General features: G+C 42.3%; 1 non-coding gene across 1 annotated transcript; it reads right to left on the reverse strand.

Moving 5' to 3' along the window:
- Window positions 1-2634: 2634 nt before the first annotated feature.
- LOC120274396 lies at window positions 2635-2741 on the reverse strand. The gene has a single exon (XR_005540918.1). It is a non-coding gene; the product is annotated as a small nucleolar RNA R71 (small nucleolar RNA).
- Window positions 2742-6176: the final 3435 nt, after the last annotated feature.

The following is a 6176-nucleotide window of genomic DNA, read 5'->3' on the forward strand; positions in this document are numbered from 1 at the left end:
GTGGGTGAACGGATATTGCTTTGCAACTTGAAGGGTGCTTAACACTTCCAAGGTGAGTTCTTTGTAGGTAGGCTTGTTAATGGAGAATAATCTATCCCACCCTTCATGGGAAAGAAGACATGATGTATTCTTGTGTATTCATGTTCTTTTATCATGAGAAAGAATGGATATTGTATTCTTTTCTTACAATGAGCATTACTTTTATCAGATTTTATCGCTTATACATGTGTATTCGTGTTCTTTTATGCATGTAGGATTATGGAGACAAGTATGGAAGAAAGAAGCCAAAGTAGATCGTGAATGCACTTTGTTGATGAAATCTTAGAGTGAACAAACATGAAGATACAAGTTGTGCTCAAAGACATATGAGTGTTTACCAACCTCCGTTATGCTCGAGTAAACATGTAAATTGGGGGGGTACAAAGACAGTCACACTTATGTGTTCCGACTTGTGCAATGCTAGCAAGATTATCGTCAAATGTGATTTTATTGACGATGTAATGTGATCTACCGCATGGATGTGTACATGTTCATGTGGCCTAAATGAAAGTGTGGATTCGGAAGTATTTATGGTGGGGGTACTATAGCAAGTTATAGTAGCACATTATTGTAGCAATTACTATTCACAGGCCGCTAAAAAATCGATTCCTACAGATTCACTCGGGCATGTGGAAATTCTATGCGCCATTGTCGATTCCCGATTCCAGCCTATTGAAGTCATAACTTCAGCTCATTTTGAGAATCTTTTTCCCATCGTTTGCCCATCTCTTCACCATCTTTGGAGGCGCTTATGGCTAGGGTTTGGAGAGGTATTGGCTAAGTTTTTGGAGTGGTTCTTTCGGAAGATAGTTATTGAGGGAGCTTTCATCGGCATCGATTTGGAGAGGTGTGTCCTAGGCTTGACGAGGGAACCTTTGGAGAAGACGTGGTTACTCTACAAGACCATCGACATGGACACCAAGGGGGTTTTATTCATCGATTGCATATCTTTACTCTCAATTTCATTATTTATTGTATTTTGTTATGTGGAGAGCTAAACCCCTAGTGGATTATTGGACTTGTAAACCCTAGGATGATATTGTTTCTTTGACCTTTTATTATGCTTTCTTCAATTGACAATTTAATTGAGTTTCAATCTTGAATGCTTGTTGAGTTGATTTTCCCATAGATTGATACTAGGGTTGAGAATCCATCTTGGTAACCTTTGTGGATGAGTGACACACCATGAGGGTTAGACAATGCTAGATTGGAGAGGGTTGAGAGTGTTAGTCAAGAGGTAGCGGAACATCCCCTTTCCTCTCCGGTGTGATTTTTCCTACCTCTACATTCCAAGAGTTCTTTACGGTCACAATAGAGTGAAGTGCTCAGAGACAAACTCCATTTGGGCTTAGTTGCGCAAGCAACAGAGTGAAGTGTTTAAGTAATCCTTAGTATCTAGAGCTTAATTGTGACTAGGGGTCTTCCGCCTGAACCAAAGGATTAGATCTATATTAGGGAATAGGGTTTATCACTTTGAGTCCCTAGAGCTTTAAGCAACCTTACCCAGTGTGAGGCGTCGAGACTGAGCAATTTCTTCACTAGGGCATAGTGTAGGGTTAGTCATGGTTGACCTTAGGTTTGGGACCGTAAGTTTTAGGATTTTCACGACTCATTAAGCATCAGTTGAGAAACATAATGGTTGGTCTTACACTTGAAACAATAGTCCTAGGATGAGTAATGTCAGGGTGCCCCAATTTCTATCGATTGCCTCTCCTATCTTTTATTTGCGCATCTTTCTTCTTCTTTCCTTATTTCTTTTTTCATTGATTTTGTTCACACTACTATCGATTCATCTTCATTCTAGTTAAATAGCAACATTTGTGTTTCTGATCACTATTCTCTGTGGATACAACTACCCACCCACCAGGGTGTTATTATTTCGGTAAGCCCAGGTACTTGCGGTTCACAAACAAAAGGGCATTGTCAAGTTTTTGGCACCGTTGCCATGGATAGGTGTTTTGGAAACACTTTGCACTATACTATTTTAGCTATTCATCACTTATTCTATTTCACACTTTCTTATTCTTCCATCGTTCTAATTTGTTTTCTTTAATTTGGTTACAGCTCAAGGTTATGGCCCGAGGAAACCTTTCGACATTTTTTGAAGAAAATCCGAACATTGAATGAAGAATTCATAGAAGAGGAAAAGAACTTGTGCAAGAACAGTCAAATCAAGCTGAAATAAAAGATGAAGGATCTGATAACATGACAGAATAGAATGAGCAACAGAAGACACTATCAGATTATGCTAGACCCGCAGTTCTTGGCATGCAGTCTAATATAATGCGGCCACCGATCACGGCTCAAAATTTTGAGCTCAAGCCGTGTTTCATCCAGATGTTATAGCAGTCGGCACAATTTAATGGTTTTGCCGATGAAGATCCAAACAATTATATTAAGAACTTCTTAGAAGTGTGCGACTTGCTCAAGTTTAATGGTGTTACAGATGATGCTATCAAGTTGAGAGAATTCCCATTTTCTTTGAAAGGGAGAGTAAAGCAATACCTACATTCATTACTTAGAGCATTGATCACTACTTGGGAGGAGATGGTAGAAGGTTTTCTTGCCAGATATTTCTCTCCTAGAAAATCTATGAAACTTAGGAATGAAATATCATCTTTTGTGCAAACGGAATTGGAATCTCTATTTGAGAAATGGGATAGGTTCAAGGAACTCCTGCGGAAATGTCCTCAACATGGGTTTCCCAAGTAGATGATCATTTAGATTTTCTATAATTGTTTGAACCCAAGCACGGAGCAGTTAGTTGATGCTATAGTAGGAGGTACCATAGGAAGCAAGACCCCCGACGAGCCCCGACATCTCATTGAAGAAATGGCGATGATTAGTTATCAGTGGAACACAAGAGACAGAAATAAGGTAGCTGGACTTCATTAGATTGATGTAGTTACCTCATTAGCAGCCCAAGTTGAGTTATTGAGAAAGAAGTTAGACACTTTAACTTCTCCTAGAGTGGCGGCTATGATGAGTTGTACTGGGTGTGTGGGAGGATATGTTCTATCCGATTGCCTGATTTCTATTAGTGGTATATCCTCGGTGGAACAAGAGGATTTTGTAGGGAATGCAATAAGATACCAAGGGAATCCATATAGAAATGATAAGTGCTTGTGTGATAAGAATGCGAATTGTTCTTTCCTTATTATGAGCATTACTTTTATCAGGTTTTAGCGCTAATACTTGTGCATTTGTGTTACTTTCATGCATATAGGGTTATGAAGCCAAATCTTAAAGAAAGAAGCCAATGTAGATCGTGAACTCACTATTTGTAGGAAATCTTGAGAAGGGTCAAACGCGAAAACATAAGTCAGGTTCAAGATGCTAGAATGTGTGCCAACCTCTGTGTATTAAAGCTAGCACAATGGTTTGGAGAGGCACAAAGGCAGTCACATTCGAGTATCCAGGCTTGTACATTGATAGTAAGATCTTCACTAATGAGGCCGATTATTAAAAAAACCAAAGCAATCTATAACGTGAACGTGTGCCCGTTAAAGTTACCTCGATGAAAACATGGATTCGGGAGTGTTTCAGGCCAGCACTGCAGCAGGCAATGTAGCAAACACTATACCAATTTATTATAGCAGGTACTGTTCATAGCTGACTGAAAAAGAGAATTCCAGAGAATCCACACGGACGTGTGGAAATTATCCACCCTTGTGCCGAAATTCCACAGGCCTCTATGGCAAATATACAGGGGTGTGAGGAGTCCTCGGCGGCATGACAAATGATGAGCCGACATCTCGCTCTAAGATCTGCTCTAATGTGTCGAAACGTGCCATAAACTCCGTATACTATGCGGCCCATGCAGCCCTAATATTGGTAATCTCTACTCGGGCCTCTGCTACCTCTGTCCGTATCACCCCCACAACACTCTTGAGCCTCTCAAAATGATCATGGGCTCAAGATGGTGAAAACATGCGCACGAGGGGTGGGCCCTCTGTTACCAGAGGCGCCTCAATCTCCATAGGTGCTGACCGAGGCTCGGGGGCAAGATGGAAAGCCTCGGCATCATGACCCTCCTCCTCGGCTATCTCTTCGGCCGGTAGAACCAGAGCACAAATCCCCGTGCGAACCCAGCGAACCATGCCCATCAATCTCATCATCTGCAGGCTCAGGGCGTAGGTATACTCTTCTTCTCGGCCCCATGAATTGCGCCTAAGAGACCCAAGCTCAGAACTAGTCTCATAATGTAAGGGCCCGAGAAGATCACTCCCAATATAGTATAGTGGCCCTAATGTCGAATGATTCAGCGATGATGTGCCCTAGATGGATCGGTATGCACTGTATCATGGAATATAGTTACAGAAGCTCCTGTCGGCTCAGAACGCTAGTGCTATCACCATGGCCATTCACTGACCTGCTAATGATGGCAAATAGATATCGGTACGCAGGTCAGGAAAGGCACGTGGCCTTGGATACCCCCGGCTCATAGGGATGGCAAAACCCGATCCACCCCGAAGTTTCCGCTCTGATCCACCCCGATCCGCACCGATTTTTAGCGGGGCAGGGCGGATTTGGTATTTGCTTGCCCCGCCCCGCCCCGGCCCGATAATAATTTAATTTATTATAAATATTATATAATGTATAGGGTAAATGAATTTTTTTAAAAATTTTTAATTAATTTCTTATGAGTTGTCTTTAAAAATATATGTTTTATAAAATAAATCTATTTTATAAATGTTTTAAAGAATTTTAAATACTTATTTATAACTATAAGCAAGGCGGGAGATTAACGAAAATAAAAAAACGGGATGAAAATAGTGCCCCGCCGGTGACCCGCCCCCGCCGGTGCCCCGCTTATTACCATGCGGGGCGGGGATGGTAGAGGCATGCCCCGCCCCATTGCCATCCCTACCGGCTCATGCTAGCCCTGACCACATAATGCTCTGTGAGCTCTATGTGGGGTCAGGGCTCTAGGATAGTGTGTCGGTAACTGAGAGTACTCCTCAGTGTCTGTAAATGCCTCCTCGTACAAGCCGAGTTGAGCTGATAACTTAGTGATACTCAGACTATAGTGATGTCCAAGTGCTCTAAACTTAACAGTGTCGAGGTCATCGAATCTCGCATAGGATCTGTCCAACTCGAATGACAACAGAACCACCAGTGTAAGCTCCTATATGGCTGGCTCTCTAATCGAAAACAACTGCCTCCAACCACCCACTAACACGAGATCCTCAACCTCATCGGCGAACTCGTCTACCTACTGTAAGTATCTTAGCATGCTCGTGTCTAAGAACCGAGTCTGTCCGAACTGAAGTCTCGACAAATGATCAAACCGAGCCTGGTACTCGGGGATGGCAAATCTCATCCTCTCAGACTCAGGAGATGTCTCTCGCGGTCACTTATCAGCTTGATTCTTTGACCGAGGTGCCATAATCTACAAAAAAAATGAAAGAGAATAGATCAAACAAGTTAATTAAACATAGCTGCAGAAATCCACACGGTCGTGCGGAATTTCCGCACACTCGTGTGGATCCACGGGACATGAACAAATGCACGGCCACGCCACAAACTCAACAAATGCATCGTTATAATGCTTCTACTTCATTCTAAATATAAATAAACATTCTAATTAAAAAAAAAAGCATCATTGACTAGTTTGATCGATGAAAATCATGAATTTGCAAAGGAAATCAAAGATAGGGCTTACCGTTGTGTTGAGATGAGAAAGCTTTGAAAACGGCCGGAAAACAAAGTGAAATCCTTCCAAATTGGTGATAAGAGGTTGGGAAATAATATAGGAGTGTCCTTAGACAAATGGAGGATATGAGGATGAAGAGAAACGAGAATCCTTGTAAGAGGACTCGCGTCTCTTGGCGTTCTGTATACCCGCACTAGCATGCGAAAATTACCCACTACCGTGCATCTCCATAGGAAAGCCTCACAGAGGCAGATACACGCCCCTGTGTGATCTCAGGAGAACACTCAGGGCCCGTTTGGATTACGGATTGAGGGCTTGGGAACGGGAATCTCATTCCCAAGCCCTTGTTTGGTAATCAGGAAAGGCATGAGTTGCCTCCATGCATGGAAAAAGGATTACTCCTAGGAGAGGCATCCTATTCCACCCAAAAATGGGGGGAGAAGTATGCCTTAGTTATAAAATTACTAATATACCCCTAGCA

Source organism: Dioscorea cayenensis, chromosome 12 (genome assembly GCF_009730915.1).
Source record: "Dioscorea cayenensis subsp. rotundata cultivar TDr96_F1 chromosome 12, TDr96_F1_v2_PseudoChromosome.rev07_lg8_w22 25.fasta, whole genome shotgun sequence".
Classification (NCBI taxonomy): domain Eukaryota; kingdom Viridiplantae; phylum Streptophyta; class Magnoliopsida; order Dioscoreales; family Dioscoreaceae; genus Dioscorea; species Dioscorea cayenensis.